The sequence below is a fragment of the Lissotriton vulgaris genome, chromosome 9, assembly GCF_964263255.1.
Source record: "Lissotriton vulgaris chromosome 9, aLisVul1.2, whole genome shotgun sequence".
Classification (NCBI taxonomy): domain Eukaryota; kingdom Metazoa; phylum Chordata; class Amphibia; order Caudata; family Salamandridae; genus Lissotriton; species Lissotriton vulgaris.
The window spans coordinates 917,839,689-917,862,267 of record NC_141697.1 but is presented as its reverse complement, the minus strand read 5'-3'; the positions used below and the strand labels follow the sequence as shown (position 1 = coordinate 917,862,267).

Here is a 22,579-nt window from a genome sequence, read left to right as displayed (position 1 = left end):
TCTAACAAGAAAGATTCAGTAGCAATGCTCCTTGGGAGTACATGCTAAACCGGTTCCTACACAGAAAATTTCACAGAACATTTTGAAACAAATACGGTTTACCTCTAAGCAACAGGGATGGGAAATTCCTATAGTCCGAGGCCCAGGACATATTGTTCGGGGTCAAGGGCAACAAGTTTTCATGTGTATTTTGTCCTTGGGACAAGAAGCCCAACCCTCTACAGCAGAAACCCTTTGGCTGCCAGTTTGCAGTACCACAATATGGATCAGGGAAAGGCATTGCCAGCAGTTATGTTAATATTTGTGCCCATGTGTTAAAGCTGTGCAAACTTGCATTGATGGTTCATTAATGCAAAGACTTTATTATTAGGGTGAGAGTAAATGTTGTAAGCTCAGACTGCACTCCTGTTTAGCAATATGAGGCTATGTGTAATGCTCCCAGAGTGCTCTCTGATTAGATGCAAATATTTGCAGAAGCTTGAAGTCAAGATTGATGATTCTTTGCTTTCAAAATAAAATGTTCACAATAAAATGCAACAACTTTTTGCTAAACTATTGGCAAATTTCAGGTACCATTTCTTTGAAGCATTATTTAGTAACCTGTGTTGGTGCATGCTAGTATTTCCCAAAAATATTCATAATGGAAAATCAGTGTAACCAGTTTCAATAAGATTACTGAAGACAAAAATAAACAAGCATTGAAAAGCCAGAAGGTCTGAAAAGGGTAGTCAGCCTTTTTAGTTTTGTCAATGTGGGAGTTGTTTTGGCGTGGTTTTTGTAAAACCTTATTGGCGTGGGAGCTGCCAGACCCTCACCATTATAACAAACATTGGCAAAACCAAAAATAGTTTTTGGTTTAAAAAAGCAGACATTGCCACAGTAGTTCCTGGCACTGAACAAAACGACTGTGTCGATATGCTCCTTGTGAAAGAACAGAATGCTGTCAGTCAGAGAAACTAGCAGCTAGACAGAGAGAGACAGAATTTTATTAAACACAAATGGACACGTCAACGCCAGACGTGTCCGTTTTTTTATGCAAAAGAATGATGGATTAAACCCAGATCCTTGTGACTGGGGATGAATGTTTGCATTGACCAGCATTCCATCTATCAATTGTTTCTTTTGCATATTTTGTCTAACAATTGTTTTATTTACATAGGTCACCATAAGTGGGAACAGTATGCCCATACATGGATCCCTTGCCCACGACACCACTGTATTCAAGCTAGCCTGGCTGATGAAGAGTGATGCCCTGAAACCGGTCCAATGATGCTTGTTCCCGGTCCAGGGAGGATCTGGCTTGGCCGTTTGGGCTGGACTGTTCCCATAAGGAAAAGGGTTGGGCTGGACTGTTCCCATAAGGAAAAGGGTCAAGACTGATTTGCATATGGTTGGGTCCAAACTGGGCTGGTGTCGTGAGCAAAAGAATGATGGATTAAACCCAGATTCTTGTGACTGGGGGTGAATGTTTGCATTGTCCAGCATTCCGTCCATCAATTGTTTCTTTTGCATATGTCACCCTAAGTGGGAAGGGTATTCCCAGACGTGGGTCCTGTGCTCACTACACCACTGGATACAAGCTAGCATGGCTGATGAATGGTGATTCCCGGAAACCGGTCCCAGGATGCTTGTTTCCAGTTGAGGGAGGACCTGGCTTGGCAGTTTGGGCTGGAATGTTCCCATAAGGAAAAGGGTCAAGACAGATTTGCATATGGCTGGGTCCAAACTGGGGTGGTGTGGTAAGCAAAAGAATGATGGATTAAATCTAGATCCTTGTGACTGGGGGGTGAATGTTTCCATTGTCCAGGCCTCCGTCCATCAATTTTTTCTTTTGCATTCATTTTTTTATGAACATTTTATTTTTTTTAACAAATATTTGCATCAAATCAGAGAGCATTCTGGGAGCATTATACATAGCCTCATATTGCTAAAATTTGAAAACATATGTACACATTTTTCTACTGGAACCACGGTCAGTAGTGCAGTCAAAGCTTATAACATTTATGTAAGAGCGCTCACCATAATAATAATGGCTTTCAATTAATGAACCACAAATACAAGCTGAACAACATTAAAATATGGACCAAAATATTACCTTAACTGCAGACTGTGCCTTTCCCTGATCAATAATGTGGTACTGTGTAATGACAGCCAAGGGTTTGTGCTGTAATGTGGTACAGTGTAATGACAGCCAAGGGGCTTGTCCTGTACGGGTTTGGGCCTATTTGCCCCAAGGACAAAATACACATGAGAACCTGTTGCCCTAGACCCCACACAATATGTCCTGGGCGTTGGGCTATAGGAATTCCACAACCCTGATTCAGTTATTACGTTTTCCATCCAATGGTAAGTTTCAGTACCATTGTAGAGGATAAGAATTACCTTCTCGCATCAATGGCTCACTCTCTCTATTTATTTCACAAAAGCAATTCTGGGTGATATCCTGCATATTATGCTTGTGATATTACAAGGATTAGATAGGTTAGGGATAACTGCAGTGAATTAAGGAAGATATAGATGTTGACAGACCCATATTTCTTGGTCACCAAAGACAAAATATGAATCTACAATGCTTTTTAGCATGCTCAGCCAGAATGCATGTATCCCCAGAGGTTGGGAAGGTCATGGTTCGGTCATATATACCATTGAAATGCTCAATGGGCCAACTTTCATGTGTCAGGAATCAATTTGTATGGAATTTACACACAATTTAGGTTTGGCATCGTGCACCACAAGCAGTTTTTCGGTTGAGCCTAGCGGCAGAGCGCATGCGCTGCTCGCTCTACGAGGTATGCTGTAGTAGAGTATGCTGTGGAAGCCTCGCCCACTCTCCTCCCATATTTTTTATTGGCTGGTGTAATTGTCCTTGGTAAATGCTGGCTTCCGATTCATTAAGCGGCTTGTTAGTCCCCTCCTTGTCGCCATTTGTTACCGCCCATAACGACTGGACCTCTTAATTGGCACGTTACACAGTCGGCTTTATCTAGGGGGTCAGCACTATTTTGTTTATGGGCACTTATGGGGACAATGAAGATTGGCTTTTCTTTTGTATTTTTGTATTTGTATCCTAAGCGCGGTGCCCGCTTTAGGGATACCGGGCTCTTATTATTTCTTATTTTTTTACTTTCATAGTGAACGCTTTGCCCGCTTCAGGGACATCGCGCTCTGTTTTTGTTTTCTTACTTTGAAAATGAGTGCGGCGATGCTTCAAGGACACCGCACTCGGTTTATTTATTTATTTTACTTTAACCTGGAGCGCAGCTCCCACTTCAAGGACACCGCTCTCAGTGTTAAAGTTAAAAAGAAAAAGACAAAAAAAAAAAAAAAAAAAAGAAACCGAGCGAGCTGTGTCCTTGAAGCGGCGCTGCACTCAGTTTTAAACTTAAGCAAGCATTTGCAATGCAATAGGTCTTGCATTTACGTGAGTTTAAGCTATTGGCATTGTAAATGACAATGCCTTTTATTTATGTTTTAAAAAACAAATATAATAGGCATTGTCATTTACAATGCCAATAGCTTAAACTCGCGTAAATGCGAGGCCCATTGCATTGCAAATGCTGGTTTTCCTTTACGCTTGGTCTTCAATGAAGCAACATTTTTTTTCCTTGTTTTGCCAAAATGCTAATGGCATTAGTGAACTTTATTATAAAGTTTCCAAATTGAAATTCATCAGGGCAGGGCTGAAAAAGATGTTCTTTAGAACCAATAAACCAGCCATTTAGTATTTAATGGTATCCCAAAAAATGTTTGTGCATTGTGTCGGAAGTACCTATCTAAAAACAGCGGTAAGGCTGAGAACTGAAATCGGGATAGTCAAGAGTAGCATGTTTGCTGAAGTGCCTGATATATTTAGATTTCATTGTGTTTTTACTTCTCGGTTGATACAACTGAGTACCTCTATGTGATTTTAAAATTATACCTTTTTACACCCCCTAAAAATTAAATAGATTTCGTTTTACCAGATAGTTAAGGCAATTTTAGATGCATAAATGTCAAATGCTGAAAAATACAAAACTGTTTTTCTTATCTAGCACTTGCTATTCTTCACTTGCAAGTGCACCTGCCACTTAAAGCTGTGCAACACTTTTACCTTGTCCTGTGGTACTGCAAAGAAACCTAAGAGAACAAGTGGGTAATGTCAGAGGCTGTGCACGCATCTCCTGACATGTTAAATTTAAATTATCTTGATACATTTATTGCACTGCACCCTATGTAGAACCATAAAGATGAACCCCTTTGACAGCATGCTAATAAACCTTGAACAGGTGACACTACCGTTCTAAATTGCGATAAAAATGGTGCAAGTTATCAAATTGGCCAAAAAGGGTTGGACTGACCCATAACAGTGCTCAAATCCCATTAAGGTGCCATAATTGATGCCATTTTCAATACAGCAATAGGATCATGTAGACCATCCAACCGTTTGTCTTTCTCATGGAACCATTGCTCCAAACGTGAAATGCGCTCCTTTGCACTGTGCTTGTACGTCCTTGCTTCTCCGTTCCTCAGCTTATTTACAGCAATAAGTGCACTATTACTTTTTAAAATCTTTTATTTCCTCTCTGGGGTGTAGTCTTATAAACGTAAAAGGATTGTTTCGATTTAACTCCTATTAAAGACATAAATGTCTCTGGTTTCTAACTATTCACAGTTTCTCAAGTGTGGTTATATTTTGGCGAGGATACCTTTCTGGATTTCTCTTCCTTGCCCTGCTCTTGTTGGTAAGACTGTGTACATGGCTGGACAGGTGTATCACTGTAGATTGCCCTATGCTGGAATAGATAAGTTTCATGCATGGAGCCAGAGATGTGATACAGTTCTGTTGGCAACAAGCATAACACTGCAACTCAGCATGCTGGCATCGAAAGGAGTGCACAAAGCCTTCACGTAAGCGTGGAAGAAGTGTGGTTGTTGGTGTCCTGTCTGAGAAGTTTAGATAGTCATGCGTGCTAGCCAGAGATGATGCCAATTCCATGATGTGGTAATTTAATGGTGCGGCTCAGCATACTTGGTCGAAAGAAAGGTGTATTGGATACCATAGGATGTACTCTATATATAACTCTGGAGACTTATGAGCAGGACTTGAACTATTGATTGATAATGAATAACTGGCGAGTAGCTGGGAATCGGATGCCAAGACTTGATACGGTTATTCGTGGTTCTGGCACAAAGAGCCTTCAAGTAGACATATCCAGAAGAGCAGTACTAATCTAAACAGAAAAGAGGAAGCAGAACCTTGTTGGGGACTTGCCTGTCGTCATTCTGATTCAATCTCTAGCATTGGAACGATGACAGGAGCTGCAATGAGGGGCAACCTTTCTGAGATTGGCAGCCGCTATGAGACACTCTGTGGCGGAGGTTATGGCCAAATAAACCTCTTAATTTAAACGTACCTTCTCCGGGCGTTCTGTCTTCTCTTCACTTCTCAAGTGCAATTAGAAATGAACTATATCCGCTCACTTGTCTCTAGTAATGCATTAAACATTGCTTAACGTCTTGACTACTCTCCAAACTCACAGTATTAGTGTAAGGTGCATTATTCCATTTGGACGCACTGCCTTTCCAGCTTTCGCTACGCAATAGTTAACCCAAGTACCTCTTTAGTCTACATACACTCTGCCCTTCTGCAGCTCAACGAGACACACTCAATGAAATCCAATGAATGAAATTCCCGAAAAGAGGATTGTTCAATAGCTCTGCCTTTCCCAAGCCCTTTTAAAACATTCCTTCACTTTCAGTATTAAGATTCCAAATTTGCAATTCTCTCAGAGTGCCTTGAGAAACTGTACCCTTTTTGTTTGCTCAGTGCCAATTTGATCTGACCTGATGGATGTACCCATCTACCAGGTTCTTGTAATATAAATTTATAATACATTTATACAAAGAGGGGCTTTGTCAGCCACGGGTCGGTTAAAGTATCATTCTCATTTTGGTTCCGTCTGCAACACCATTCAGCATGAGACAATCAGCCCACGGCTCTGATGCTTTGTGAGTGATGGTAAATTTCCTGATCACATGTTCTCATCAGCATGAAAATAAGTGAGCTTCACAGTCAGGACTGACTTTTAGTTTTCCCTTTTCCCTTTACTGTAGTACTCCCATTTCAGGGCATTTTTGTTATATTTGTTTTATTCTTTCATTGTATCTTGCACGAGTGGACTCTGTATAAGGAGGTCGATTGGTTGAGTAGCTAATCTCCGGATTGGCAATAATTTTGGACTTCTCCTGGTTAGTTCGGAGACCCGACACGATGCCGAAGTCCCTCAGGACCTCTACAAGGATGGGAACCGATCTAGCTGATTGCCAGCTATACACTAATGTATCATCTGAGTATAGGGAGACCACATGATTGGTGTTGCCCACCTTAATCCTCCATGCACTTAGGCGATCCCTGAGTGCCACCGTGAGTGGCTCCATAGTCATTGTGAATATATGGGGTGATAGGGGGCATCCCTGTCTGGTACCCCATTCCAGCGGGAAAGCCTTTGATATTCTGTCCCCTACTCTGACCCTGGCCCGAGGAGATGTGTATAATAGTTGTGTCCATTTGAGAAAGATCGGTCCCACTCCAATTTTTTTGTAATACTGGCCATGCATAAGGCCAGGCCACAGAATCGAACGCTTGCTCTAAGTCTAAGAGAGCAAAGGCATGGTTCTCCTCCGCTAGGCCTGGGTCGTGCCAAACATGTGCCAGCCGCCTTAGATTGAAAGTGGTGCAACGTTGTGGTATGAAACCAGCCTGATCCGGGTGGATCAGATGTGCCATATGAGGGATAAGTCTACTCGCCAGGATACCACTTAGTAATATTGCGTCTACGTTTAACAGCGATATGGGCCTATATAAGTTCGGAAACTGGGGATCCCCATCTTGTTTTGGGATCATTATTACCCAATAATTCTTGCATGGAAGCCAGTAAACTTTTGGCCTGTACTGCTTCATAATAAACCTCTAGCAGCTGGTCAACCAGTATGGGTGCAAAGCGTTGGTAAAACTCCACTGGGAAGTCATTGTTTCACGGGGATTTTCCAGCTATCAAACGTTTAATAGCACCCATTATCTCTTCTTTTGTGACAGGGCCCACAATATCTCCTCAGCCTCCTGGTCCAGATGGGGCAGCTCCACTGAGGACGAGAACTCGTTTATGGCCTCTTGCAGAGGTACAGTATGCTTGCTATAGACAATGGCCAGGTGTTTGGCAAGTATACCGATAATCGCTCCTTGTGTTTGGTCCAGTTTGCCGTCGCTGTCCTGAAGCTGCAAGATCGGTACAGTGGTTGATTCCCTTTTTAGTAACCTGGCTAACATGGCCCCAGATTGGTCCCTCTTACGATGGAGGTATTGCCTATAAACAGTGTAGTCATATTTTCCTAGGTGATTCCATGCCTCCAGCAGTTCAGCGTGAGCATCACACCATTCCCCCCCTTTTTATAGGGAAACATGCAACTCCGCCCTCGAGTTTGACCAGCCTTCTCTCCTGGGTATCTAGATCTTTTTCCAGTTGCTGCCTTATCCAATATGTCATGTGTATACAGATCCCTCTAAGAACCACCTTTATGGCGTCCCACTCATATGCTCTACTAGAGGCCGAACTCCAGTTTTGCTCAAAGTATTTAGCAGGAGCAGTTGACACCGCCGCCGCAAAGGGGGGCTCCCACAGTGCCTCCGCCCTGAGCCACATAGGGATTGCCAGTTTAGGTCTGTGGCCCTCAAAGCTAAGCAGACCAGCAAATGGTCTAAGATATATCTTGCTTGGTATGTTATCCCCTTTACTTCCAGGGTCAGCTCATGTGAGATGAAACAATAGTCTAGACGGCTAAACATATTAGTTGCTGGCGTGTGGCATGAGAATGTTCTCTGTCCAGGGTTACGCACCCTCCAGACATCCATGAGTTGCATGCCCTGCATAATATCAGTCTGTGTCTCAGTCATGCATGGTTTGGTGTGTAGTCAGGGAGGCTCACGATACAGATTCCCATCTAGTACACAATTAACATCTCCCATCATTAACAGTGCCTCCCCCAAGTACGGCAAAAAACACAGTTGATGGACAGAATGCAGAACAATGTCTTACATTCACCCCAGTACAAAGATCTGGGCCTAAATCCATCGTTTTTTTGCACTCCACACCCCCATAGGTCAGACAATGGCTATATGCAAATCAGCCTTGACCCTGCGCCTCATGGGAACAGTCCAGCCCGAACTACCAAGCCATGTCTTTCCTAGACCGGAATCAAGCATCCAAGGACCGGTTTCTGGCTATCAGCCTTCTTCAGCCTGGATAGCTTGACTCCAGTGATGTGGAGAGCCTGGGACTCACGTCTGAGCATACCCAGCCCACTCGGGTTGAAAATTGCAAAAAACACAGTTGATTGGCAGAATGCAGAACAATGTCTTACATTCACCCCAGTACAAAGATCTGGGCCTAAATCCATCGTTTTTTGCACTCCACACCGCCCTAGGTCAGACAATGGCTATATGCAAATCAGCCTTGACCCTGTGCCTCATGGGAACAGTCCAGCCCGAACTACCAAGCCATGTCTTTCCTAGACCGGAATCAAGCATCCAAGGACCGGTTTCTAGCTATCAGCCTTCTTCAGCCTGGATAGCTTGACTCCAGTGATGTGGAGAGCCTGGGACTCACGTCTGAGCATACCCAGCCCACTCGGGGTGAAAATTGCAAAAAACACAGTTGATGGACAGACCCCAAGTACGGCGTCGCTGCCATCATTACGGTAGGGAAAGAATGTGGACAGTCGACATTGGGAGCATAAACATTTATAATACTCATATTCCTCTCCTCCAAGGTCCCAGACAGGATCCCCTCTGGGTTCATCAGGTGATGCAAATGTTTGAAGGGGACACCGGGTGCCATCCATATTAGAGCATCTCTAGCAAATCCTGAATAAGAAGTAGCATACAGCTGTCCACTCCACCTACGTCTAATACATGGAATCGAGTCCCCCCCACACGTGTTTCTGCAAGCATGTTATTGACACTTTACGTCGTTTTAGGTAAGCAAATACCAGCCTGCGTTTCTCGAATGCTGCTAACCCCCGAACATTCCAGGTGAGAATTTTCAAGGAAGTAGAAACCAATCTGTTGGATACATCTGCCTGTGGATTCCTCACCTTATGAATATACCCTGCACCAGCATTCCGTGGAATTTTTTCCTAGCTCTCCACACCGACGAGGACTGCTCGAGACTCCGCATGACATCACTGGAGCCATAAGAGAGCCTGTGTGTTGACATCAGTTCCCTTTTTTCCACGCCGTCAACACGTACCGGTTTTCTAGCACTCTCCATATTTCGTGGAGTTACTTTGTTGTTCCTTTTGTTTTAACTGTTGCGAGAAGAGATGTTGTCTTCGAGGAAGTCTGGGTTTAAGCCCTGTAGGGAATGTGGGGGGTCACATGTCCATCACTGACCCCCATGAAGATTTTTTATGGTGCTTGTTGTCGGATCACGACGTGGAGGACTGCTTCTGTTGTAGGAAATGAATCCTAAAGCACTTAGAATGGGAAGCCGAGTTGTTTCTGGCCATGGCGAAGAAAGAAGGCAGAGGGCATAAGAGTGATAAGTCGAAGTTGTCGATTTCGCATACATCGAAATCGAGAAAGCACAAGAAAAAAAAAAAAAGAAGAAATGGATCTTGGCGCCGCTCAATGAAGGGTAAGATTTTGAGGTAGCCTTTGCCTGCCCTTCAACGTCGCCATAAGGACTTTGTATCTCCTTCACCCTCTCCTTCTCCTCGTGCGACTCCGGAGAAGTCTCCTTCGCCTAGAGGCACTCCGGTGCAGTCTCCGGCGCCGAGGGATTCACAGGCTTCAGACGCCGAGTCGGTTCAGGATGTTTCATCTTCTCCTGTGCCTGAGATTGAACTGGTGGATTCTGCAGTGGATCCGAGTGTTCCGACGCCGGACACCCCCCGTATATAAACTGGCTCGAATCCATAGCAACAATTCCCGGCTCAGTCGCTTTTTTTAAATGCTATGTACGGTGTTTTTACATGGGCGACTTTCCCATCCGGAGCACCTTCTGGTCCCATGGGTCCGCTGGCACTCAACTTGGGCGTGCCCCAGCACTATGCCCAGGCACCCTTTACGCCCTTCGTGCCGATGGTGCAGTCATGTCAATTTCCGGCGCTAAGAGTCTCAACGCCGTTGTTGGAATCCTCTGCACAGTCTGGTGAGCCCTCCTCTCGGCCTCGTGTGGATCTCGTGCCTCCTTCGTCGCCAGCTCCAGAGCAATCGGCGCCGCGTACAATGTCACTGACTCCGCATCCGCGGATTCGTTCACGGAGAGAGGCTCAGAAGCTTTTAGAGGAGAAGCATTATCATAGAGAGGAAGTAGAGGACGACGAGTTGGAAGAGTCTCTGGATGAATTAGAGGGAATTCAGAAGGCGAGTGGTTTACATAACTCTCCAGAGTGGGACCTCTCTTCTGCAAGGGCTTCAACACCTCAAGAGGTAGCTCCCTTCCATTTGATAAGGAAAGCTGCGGAGCTCTTGGATTTGCAGTTACTTACTGCTGAATATAAACCAAATTTGTTGACAGAGGTTTTGCATTCACCTTCCTCCACAGTTGAGCCTCTGTTACCCATTAATGAAGCTTTGTTGGATCTTATCCTCAAGGTTTGGCGTAAACCACTCTTAGCCTGCCGTTTCTAAGGCGGTGGCTAGAAGGTATAGGACTGCACCATGGGATCCAGATTTTCTCTCTTCTCATTCATCTCCAGAGAGTTTGCTGGTGCGGGCATCCTGCTCCAAGCAATCTTCAGATGATTTTCCACAGGCCCCAGCTGACAGAGACTCAAAGAAGATGGAACAGTCAGCTAAAAAATGTTTTCTCTTCTTCTAGCATGGCACTGAAATCGAACAATGCCACTTGTCTGTTGGGTCGTTGCTTACATGCTTTGATGGACTCTGCAAAATAATTGGCCCCAAAGTTACCGGATGAGGAGAGGGGAAACTTTATGGAGGTTCTGTCAGACGCACAGTCAAGACAGGTTATTCAATCAGGTCTGGATACAGCTGATTCAGTAGCCAGAGTTATGGGCTCCTTCATAGCTACAAGAAGGCAGTCTTGGCTTCGTTCTTCCGGTTTTTCCCCTTAAGTCCAGGCCACTCTTGTTGATTTGCCCTTTGACGGATCGAAGCTCTTTGAGGAAAAAGCATTTTTCGGCCTTACAAAGGTTTAAGGATAGCAGAGTCACGGCGAAATCCTTGGGATTGCAGACCCAGTCAAGAGGTTTTGGCTACAAGAAATATCGAGGCTTTGGAAGGTCTTCCTTTCGCAACTTCCATCAATGTCAGCAGCACCAGCAAAATCCACTCTATAAATCTTATAGAGGAAGAGCCGGAGGTCGCCAACGTAGTTCTGCCCACAATCTATCCTCCTCCTCTGCTCCCTCTGGTACCGCAGGAAAGCAGCCCTAGATCCACCATCCTGGGTGATGTGGGTCCTGTAGGGGACAGGCTGTCTCACTTTCTACAAGGTTGGAAATCGGTTATGACAGACCTTTGTGTTTTAAACCTTGTGGAGAATGGGTACGCCATTCCCTTTCGGGATCTTACCCTCCTTGCCAAGGTTTTTGTTCAGAGGACCATATGCTTCTTCTGCAGGAGGTTCTTGCATTACTACAAAAAGGTGCCATAGAGGTGGTTCCAGAGCAGGAAAGGGGTCAGGGATGCTACTCCCTTTATTTTCTGATCCCCAAAAAGGACGTCAGGTTACGTTTGATCCTGGACCCCAGGATCTTGGATTTCTACCTGAAGCAGGAGAAATTTAAAATGCTGACCCTTGCTCAGGTTCTTCTGGAGCTGCAGAAAGAGGACTGGATGGTGTCGATAGACTTACAGGATGCGTATTTTCACACCCCCATTCTGAAGTCGCACAGGAAGTATCTCCGTTTTACGGTTGGGTCGCAGTACTACCAGTTTGCGGTCTTCCCGTTTGTTCTTACTACTGCACCTCGAGTCTTCACAAGGATGTTGGTAGTGGTGACGGCTCATATCAGAAGGTCAGGGATTCCTGTTTTCCCCTATCTGGGCGACTGGCTGCTCAAAGCAGAGTAGCCAGAGATGGTGCTTCATCATCTGCGGGTACCATCTCAACTGTTGTTCGACTTGGGTTTTTCAATCAATGTGCCCAAATCTCACCTGGTGCCCTCTCAGTGCAACCTGTTCATAGGGGCGGTACTGGACACTACTGTGTGTCGAGCATTTCCTCCTCCACAAAGAATTCTCGACATTCAGGAGATTATCCCTTTATTCCACAATGGAGCGGTTGTTCCAGTTCGGAAGGTCCTTCGCCTGCTCGGTCTGTTCGCCTCTTGCATTCTGTTGGTCAACCATGCACGCTGGCACATGAGAGTGCTCCAGTGGTGTCTCCGCAGGAGGTGGTATCAGCACAACGGAGATCTCAGAGTCAAACAGGATCTCCAGCTGCAGCGGATCGGTCTTGGTGGAGTGTGGTGGGAAATCCGTCTCAAGGAAAGCCCTTTCATCTTCCTCCACCGGGGCCACAGAGATAACAGATGAATCTACCCTAGGGTGGGGTGCTCATCTGGGGGATCTGGAGATCAAGGGTATTTGGTCTCCAGAGGACAGATTGTCTCATATCAATATTCTAGAATTACGGGCGATATGTTTGGCGCTCAAGGCCTTTCTCATTTACCTTCGTGGTCAGTCGGTTCAAGTCCTGACGGACAACACTACCGCAATGTGGTATGTCGACAAGCAGGGAGGACTAGGGTCGTACCGTCTCTGCAGAGAAGCGCTGCGGCTTTGGTCGTGGGCCCAGGACCATTGGATTTGCTTGATGGCGAATTATTTGGCCGGGGTGTTGAACATGCGTGCGGACAGTCTGTCGGCAGTTCTCCGCCGACCACGAGTGGAGGCTTTATCCGGAGGTAGTTAGACACGTCTTCCGGAAGTGGGGGACTCCTCGGGTGGACCAGTTTGCCACTTTCGAGAACGTGCATTGTCCGTCATTCTGCAGTCTCCGATGCAGGGGGCTTTGGGGGATGCGTTTCAGTTGAGTTGGAGCTCTCAACTCCTTTACAAGTTTCCTCCAATACCCTTGATTCCACGGGTTCTGAGGAAGATTCGCCAAGAACGGGCCCAAGTCATTTTGATCGCCCCAGATTGGCCAAGAAGGGTGTGGTACACAGATCTTCTTCACCTTTCATCGCACCCTCCGCTCCGTCTCTCTCTCAGGATAGACCTCCTCTTGCAGTTGCAGGGGCAGGTTCTATACCCCCACCTCCAGAGCTTACACCATCATGCCTGGAGATTGAACGGGGCAACCTGAGTACTTTATCTCTCCCGCTGACGTAGTGGATGTTATTTTATTGGCCAGGTGACACTCAACCAAGTCCATTTACTCCTACAGATGGTCAAGATTCGTTAATTGGTGTGGAGAGAGATCCATTGACCCTTTAAAGGCCCACTTGGCGAATGTTCTTCAGTTGGCTCTTTCCTTGGCTCAGCAGGTTGTGCTGTGGCCACCGATAAGGGTTATTGGTCTGCCTTATCGGCTTTTCTGTGTCTACCTGATCAGCCATCTTCCTTTAAGTCTCCTATCATTTCGAGATTTATCAAAGGCCTTACCAATAGGTTTCCGCCTACTCCCTTTGTTATGCCCCAATGAGATACTAATCTTGTTTCAACTTTTTTGATGGGTGTCCCTTTTGAACACCTTCATAGCTGTCCTTTGAGGCTTTTGTGTTTTAAAACAGTCTTTCTGGTAGCCATTACCTCAGCAAGGAGGGTGAGTGAGCTTCAAGCTCTTAGTTCAAAACCCCCGTTTATGACCATACATGCTGAAAGGATGGTCCTCAGGACCAGGGCTGCTTTTCTGCCTAAGGTAGTTACTCCTTTTCATTTGGGGCAGTCCATAACTCTCCCTGTATTTTATCCCCTCACCCTTCCAAGGAGGAGGAGAGACTTCAACGCCTGGACCCCAAAAGAGCGGTGAGATTTTATTTAGACAGGACATAGGACTTACGTTTGGACGATCAGCTCTTTGTGGGCTACGTTAGACGCTCAAAATGCAAAGCTGTGCACAAGCGCACTCTATCCAGTTGGATCATCTTTTGCATCAAGATCTGCTACGCCCTTGCTGGTAAGGAACCACCTGAGGGTATTCGAGCTCATTCAACTAGGGCTAAGTCTTCCACCTCTGCTTTAGCCAGAGGTGTTCTTGTGTTGGACATTTGTAAGGAAGCCACCTGGGACTCCCTCCACACTTTCGCAAAGCATTATTGCTTGGATTCCGAGATGAGGTGGGAGGGCCATTTTGAGCGCTCTGTCTTGCAGGACTTTCTGTTATAAGCAAGGTGGACACCCTTCTCAGTGAGTGGGACTGCTGTGGGAATCTATTCATAAGGTGAGGAATCCACAGGTAGATGTATCCATCAGAAGAACAAGTTTCTTACCGTCAGAAACGCTTTTTCTGGTGGATACAGTATCTGCCTGTGGATTCCTCACTGATCCTACCTCCTCCCTGTTCTCCACCTTTGTATACCTTAAAGCAGGGTTCTTCAAACTGTGGGGAGCGCCCCCCTGGGGGGGCGCGGCACCATCCCAGGGGGGGGGGCGCGTTCCACTCCGATCTTCCCTTTGTGCAGCGCGATGCAGAGACTCTCTGTGAGGGCGGGCGATTTCCGTCAGAGTGGGGCTGCAGGGGCCTAAGAGCTGAACAAAGCTCATTAGCATGCGAATGGTCTCTTAAAGAGGTGTGAAGTGCTCGGGTGCGGCTGCCTGGCTGAGTGTGTGCCCAGAAGCTGTGTCAGCCCAGGCACACACAGGCATGGTGAGATGAAGAGGGAAAGGGAGGGAGGAAGGAGACAGAGACAGATAGACAGAGGGAGAGCGAGGGAGGGAGACAGATAGACAGAGGGAGAGCGAGGGAGGGAGACAAATAGACAGAGGGAGAGCGAGGGAGGGAGACAGATAGACAGAGGGAGAGCGAGGGAGGGAGACAGATAGACAGAGGGAGAGCGAGGGAGGGAGGGAGACAGATAGACAGAGGGAGAGCGAGGGAGGGAGGGAGACAGATAGACAGAGGGAGAGCGAGGGAGGGAGGGAGACAGAGAGACAGAGGGAGAGCGAGGGAGCGAGGGAGGGAGACAGAGGCTGACAGAGCGAGGGAGGCAGCGCGAGGGAGAGCGAGGGAGACTGAGGCAGCGCGAGGGAGAGCGAGGGAGACTGAGGCAGCGCGAGGGAGAGCGAGGGAGACTGAGGCAGCGCGAGGGAGAGCGAGGGAGACTGAGGCAGCGCGAGGGAGAGCGAGGGAGACTGAGGCAGCGCGAGGGAGAGCGAGGGAGACTGAGGCAGCGCGAGGGAGAGCGAGGGAGACTGAGGCAGCGCGAGGGAGAGCGAGGGAGACTGAGGCAGCGCGAGGGAGAGCGAGGGAGACTGAGGCAGCGCGAGGGAGAGCGAGGGAGACTGAGGCAGCGCGAGGGAGAGCGAGGGAGACTGAGGCAGCGCGAGGGAGAGCGAGGGAGACTGAGGCAGCGCGAGGGAGAGCGAGGGAGACTGAGGCAGCGCGAGGGAGAGCGAGGGAGACTGAGGCAGCGCGAGGGAGAGCGAGGGAGACTGAGGCAGCGCGAGGGAGAGCGAGGGAGACCGAGGCAGCGCGAGGGAGAGCGAGGGAGACCGAGGCAGCGCGAGGGAGAGCGAGGGAGACAGGCAGACAGGGAGAGCGAGGGAGGGAGACATGCAGGGAGACAGAGGGAGGCATAGCGAGGGAGACATAAGGAGAGCAAGGGAGACAGAGGCAGTGCGAGGGATGTCGGGTGGAGCCGGCCACCAGACGTCCGTTATGTTGCCATGTGGGTGAATAGATTTATGGGTGGAGTGGTGGATGTATGGGTGGAGTGATGGGTGGAATGGTGGATGTGTGGGTGACATGGTGGATGTATGGGTGGGGGGGTGGATGGATGAGTGAGGGGATGGATGGATAGGTGAAGGGGTGGATGGATGGTGGGAGAGAGGATGGATGCATGAGTGGAGGGATGGATGGATGGGAGTGGATGGATGTGTGTATGGTTGGAAGGGTAGATGATGGGTGGAGGGATGGATGGATCAGTGAAATGGTGGATGGATCGATGGGGGGTGGATGGTGGACGAGTCGGTGGGTGGATGGATGGATGAGAGAGGTGATGGATGGATGTATTGATGTATTGATGGGTGAAGGGGTGAATGGATGGATGGATGGATGAGTGAAGGGGTGGATGGGTGATTGAGGAGGGTGGATGGACGGGGGGATGGATGGAGGAGTGAAGGGGTGGGTGAGAGGTCAATAGATGGATTCATGAGTGGATGAGTGGATGGATGAGTAGGTGGATGGGTGAAGGGTGGATGGAGGGATGGGTGGCTGGGTGAGGGGGGAATGGAGAGAGAGGGGGGGAGGATGGATGGATGGATGAGTGAGTGAGGACATGGATGAATGATTGGCAGAGTGGATGGGCAGGTGTGTGCATAGATGGGTGAGGAGAGGAGCATGGAGATGGATGGGTCAGAGAGTGCATGCATGAGTGGGTTGAGGGTGGAGAGCGGGAGGGATGGATGGGTGGGTGGGTGGATGGATGAGTGGGGGGTTGAGTGGGTGGACGGATGAGTGACTGGGTGGATGGATGAGTGGGTGGGGGGATGGCTGGATGGGTGAGAGGGTGGCTGGTTGCATGGATGAGTGAGTGGATGGGTGGAAGAGTGGATGGATGGGTGGAAGAGTGGATGGATGGGTGGAAGAGTGGATGGATGAATGGAGGAGTGGATGGAGGAATGAATGGAGGAGTGGATGGATGAATGAATGGAGGAGTGGATGGATGAGTGGGAGGATAGCTTGGGTGAAGGGGTGAGTGGTTGGATGGGTGGGTGGAAGAGTGGATGGATTGGTGAGGGGATGGATTGGGTGAAGGGATGGATGGATGATGGATGGGTGAGGGGGTGGATGGAGGGATGGATGGGTGAGATGATGGATGGAGGGATGGATGGTGGATGGGTTTGCAAGTGGCTGAAGGGGTTTGGATGTGGATGGGGCACAGATGGAGGGAAGGAATGAATGAATGGTGGGGGAGTTGGTGGATGACAAGGTGTACCTGATGGATGGGGAGGGTTGTGATGACTTCCTTTGCCTTGGAGGATTGTGTTTTGAGCTGTGTGGTGCGCCTCTGTCGTTTCGCCACACCCACTCACAGGCCTGTAGTTTGCTAGGCACTCTTGTTGTGTTGAGCATTGTTTGCCGTATATGGCCCGTGGTGTGCGCGTTGCAGTCGATCATGTGGTGTGCCGGATTCCCGAGGTTTCGGTCGGGTGGTGGGGGGGGGCCAACATCTGGGGGAATTCAGCTGGGGGGGCTCAACCTGGAAAAGTTTGAATACCTCTGCCTTAAAGTATGCCTTATTTGGCTTGTTTTACATTGTATCTTCTTTCTATCTAGTACATTAATAGGAAATGCTGATGTTCTTTAGCTTTCCTCTGTGATTTTGACCTGTGTATATTGGTTCAAATGTTTGGTACTGTGTATACTTTTAATCTTTTCTCGGTCCACCTGTTTGCCTCGGAAATAATGGGTGGAACTGATGTCATCATGCCGACGAGGTTCAATTATGGCTCCGGTGACGTCATGCGGAGTCGCAAGCGGAGCAGACTACCTCGTCGGCATGGAGAGCTAGGAAAAAATTCTGCGGAATGATGGCGCAGGGGATATTCATAAGGTGAGGAATCCACAGGCAGATACTGTATCCACCAGAAAAAGCGTTTCCGAAGGTAATTAACTTGTTCTTTCCAGCATACTACATTGTTCGGCCTGCCCCACCCACCATCCACCCCCCTTACATTCCAACTAGCGAATTGGACCGCGGCTATACATATACTGAACAGACCAAACACCTTTCTGAAGGACATCTACATTGCCCCAACTTGCTGAACAAACTGAACTCCCCCATCCCCCTGGGCAACACATCTGGTCCTATCTCCCCCCGAACATAGCGCATCAGGGCCTGCCGAGGTCGCACCATACCCCCCAAGGAACAGATTACAAACTGAAAATGACCAAAACAATGATGTCTTCAGCTTGGTGCCTTTGCTTCTCCCAACTTAACGTACAAGCGACCGAGCAAGCGGCCAGGTGCAAGGACAAGCCTCTAGCTTCCAGAACGTGTCTCAGTCCCTAGAGGACGGGGATAGGTCTCCCCACCGGTGGTAGCAATTTACTAAAAAGTTATTCCACCCCAGTTTATGCATTATTCCGGTATTAATAACACTTATCTGATACACCCCTGTTAGGTTGTACATTCCACTCAGCTCGCAGAGTGAGTTCGGAATTATATCTTGCGATCTGTCCTCCGGCTCCATTTGCAAAGTTCTGCCCAAGCGTACCCGAACTCTCCTTGGGCTGCCGCCGTGCTCCTCGTGGGTTTTCTTAGCGAGCCGGGCCTGTCCCCAGTCCATCCCACTCTCTGCCAGATCCCAGGCCTGACTCATCTAGCCAAGCTGTTGCGGTCCTCGCCCACTGGAAGAAAAAGTCTTTTCCTTTATGTTCCACCCGCAACTTGCCTGGGTAGAGAAGACTGTACTTCTGCCCGGTGTCTCGTAGATGGAGTTTCACTTCCAGAAAGGTCCGATATTGTTCCTGTACCTTTTGAGTATAATCAGGATAAATTGGGATGGAGTGTCCTTGATACGACTGCGGTCCCTTAGACAGGGCGGCCTGGAGGATGATGTCTCTATCTCTGTTGTTAAAATAACAGGCTTTGATAGCTCTTGGTGGGGTTACGGGGCGAGGCTGTGGACCCAGCACTCTTTGGGGTCTTTCTACACTAAAAGATTTAGATAGTCTCCTGGGGGCCAGTTCATTTACAATCCAGTTCTTTAGGAAGAGTACAGTTTATGGGCCCTCAGCCTTCTCAGGATAGCCAATAAAATGTGAGTTGTTACTTCTTGATCTCCCCTCTGCATCCTCAGGATGGTCAACCAGATGGACCACCCTTTTCTGCAGCAGCACAACCGTGTCCCTGAGAGATCGGACCTCCTGTTGCATGGTCTCCACATTTTGTTCCATGACTGACACTCTAGCCGACACTTTATGGAAATCGCATCTCAAGAGATTAACATCAATCGCCACAGCATCTATACTATGTACCATATCTTCCCTAGAGGGGTGAATCGCCGCCATAATATCTGCCAGCGAAGGATTTGGATCTGGGAGACGCTCCGCATCCCCCTTTGTTCATCCTGGTTCATACTGGACAGGTGGACACCTGAGGGCACAGCTGAACATAGTTCTAAATTGTGTTTTTTTTTTTTTAATACTATACCATGCCTGTTTGTTTCTTCTTGTTCTTCTTCTAAATTTATTTAATTATTTGCATCCAACTCCTTTCATGTCCATCTTTACATTAAGAAAAATAGTTGAACTAGATATATTAGCTATATTAGATCCTTTTCATATATCTGCTCTAATTTGTGAACTCTATTGTGAAAGAACGCAAAATCGACACGTGCATAACAGATGCTGATAAAATGGTCATGGGTTGGTGCTTAGTGAGGAGAAATACACTGACTGTTCGTTTACCTGATGGGAACTAGTGTACCCTTTAGACGAATCCTCAATCATAGGATTAGGTGGGCCCATGCATCTGTTGTCAGGCCGCCCAGGTAAAGCCGCTGCAGTTAGCTCTTGTGCCGGTCCTTTGTCAACATGCCCAAAGGTGTGACCCTGCACCACGATCACAACCACATAAACTGTAGCCACCAGTGTTAACTCACACGTCTACTTATTATATGTGTCCCATCTAAGAAGGAGTACTTGTGTGGGTGGGGCGCATTTACACTAAGTTTCTTGAGGGATTGCAATACACTGTTACAGTAACATTTGTATCCATATGTTAACTCTGTTTGAACTTGTATTTATGTTCCATTAATGCAAAGCCTTAATTCTTACAGTGAATGCTCTAGGGCAGTGGTTCCCAAACTGTGCGCCGTGGCAAACAGGTGCCCCAGGCTGGATGTGTCCAGCTCCAGGCTGAGAACGCATGAACAGCAAACAGATGCAGTCACTGCACGACCCAAGAGCACACACATATTGTGAAAAAAGAAAGTAGACATATCCTTGCACTGCACGCAATATTCTCCAAACCTTCATCCCAATTATTTTCAGGGATTAAAATAGAAGTACTACAGAAGATGAGCTAACACGACCTCCCACCCTGTGCAAAAAAAGTAACGTAATGGAGAGCCGTGGCAAATTGGTCATGGGAGCCGCAGGTCGAAAAGGTTTGGGACCCACTGCATTACAAGAACCAAGGAGATGACTTTAACCTGTGCACATGGGGCAAAACAGAGGTCATTTGTAAGACCATACCTCAAGAAAGGGTACAATTTTCAGAGTTATAGCTGAATTTAAGAAATTACAATGCCTCAATACTCGGAGTAAGTATAACCACAATGGGGTAACCCTGTGTCCTTCAAAATCTGGGTACGTACATGAGAAGCTACAATGGTTCTGTTAAGAAATATCAATTGCTTTACAAGTAATAAATAAATCATAGAACAGCACACATATTCAATGCTGTTGGAACACAAAAACACTGGCAAGTAAGTGCTTGCATAAGTATTACTTTATGTAAATTAGAGTGTTCATGTATATTTACAGATATTAATAAGGCTGTCAATATTAAATGAAATATTGTAGTGACATATATTATAGTGACAATGGGTGCTCAGTGACAGTTGTGCAGTGCATATCATATATAAAAGGTGAAATAATGTACAGGTTATCAAGGGAAATAAAGCTAAAAGTGGTCAGAACAAAAAAGAAGACAATATCTCTAGTGAATAGCACATTTGCTGATTGTTTTGAAACCAAGAGACTTGATAAAGCTGAGCCATATATTATCGTTGACGTTTCGACCCTGACAAGAGCGTTATTGAACAAGTGTCATGGGAGGGGTCTTCTTCAGGACAAGGGAAACGAACGACAGCCCAACATGGGGGTGGATTCCCTTTGGCGTCCCTCATTGAGGGAAGGCTGCCAGTAGGTCTGCACATGTCAGGAAAGCTCTAGAATATAGATATGCTTTGTTTAATGCAGTCTTTGAGATCTAAGTTGTGGAGTCATGAGCGGGCCGTTAACGGGTAATCTGCCGGTTTTGGGGGCAAAGTGAATTTAAATCCCCAAAGGTTGGCAAGTCATCAATCCTGGCACCAGGAAGAATCTTTGGTGAACAGAATTAGATGTGCAAACACCGTAATGGAAGCAGTATAGCCGGCATTACAGAGCCTGCTATTGATCAAAGGAGATAAGTATTGCGCAACAAAAACACTATAGAGATAGAAATTATTTTTATACTGGACACAAATTGTTTGAGTCTCTGTGCAGGACGTTCCATATATATTCTGTTTACCACATTGTTGGCATATGCCACTATTGACAATTTTCTGAGAAATTAATTGCTGACTTGCAAATCTTATTAGAAGGAAGTTTGGGTTCCATAACCACCAATTTGCTTAAGGACTACAGACATACCCCCATGTGAGGATTTGAACCTCAAATATTACAAATACCCTTCTTTGGACTCCTAACAATGGCTTTCGATATAATGAATAGAGAAGGTTGAGACTGTCTATCTGAAGAAGACATACAAGTCGAAACGTGCATAGTGTTTTCATCTACCGCCAGCTCTCAAATTGTTTGTGAATCAAATTAATAATTGTCTCTTTATTTAAAGGTTTATGTTTTGTGATGGTAAGTGTACTTGTCATGTTTATGTATGTCTGTAAGTTCTCTAGATAGGTGAATTTGTTTTTCACAGACCAATAAGTGTATTGTATATGTGGATCAATAACCACTGAGATCAACAAATGTACAAAATATGAATTTGATACTTTTTTATGTAAATATTTATAATTCAAAAAATATATATTGCCTTCAAGTAAATGAAAAAAAAAATGTTTTTTAAGTTATTTGTGGAACTAATACAGACTTATGGTCATGTGTATACATTATGGTTAGTGCACTTGAACATATGTTTTTCTATGTGAATTAATAGCCTGAATTGTGGTACATCAATTTAATTTAATACATGTACTTAGCTTTAGTCTTTACCCTTTGTGTCCTACTACGTAGGAGTCATATTGGAAACAGTTTGCCTTCCAATATTTTACTTGTCTTATGGTTTTTCATTCTTCCTTTTTTGTTTCAGTTTACTTTTACTTTACCAGCAAGACCCAGGGAACAGGGAAGTCAGTCTTCTGAGTCTGGGGTTACTTGAACCGGGTTAAAAGCTCATGTTGATTTGCCCAATTCTTTTTGCTTAGCGCTCTCAGTGCGCTGGGACACGCCCACCTGAATCGATTGGCCTTGAATGGGGGGGTATTTAAAGACTGCTAAAGTGCATCTGCGCAGTGGATGCGCCGATCTGCGCCCATCCTTGCTTGGTGCGTGCTCAGCGCCAGCCACCCTGCACCTTTCAAGCGCGATACTAGATCCATTATTAGCTACTCCAGGTCTGAGCGATATGCACTTAACATCAGACGTAAGGACACAACTTGTGTGTGCCTAACATTCTA

At 46.7% G+C, this 22,579-nt stretch overlaps 1 protein-coding gene across 1 annotated transcript in view; it reads right to left on the bottom strand.

The window, feature by feature from the left end:
• LOC147692517 (protein ABHD14A-like) overlaps positions 1 to 22,579 on the bottom strand; it is a 107,781-nt gene that overhangs the window by 77,786 nt on the left and 7,416 nt on the right. The gene's annotated exons all lie outside the window — the stretch shown is intronic.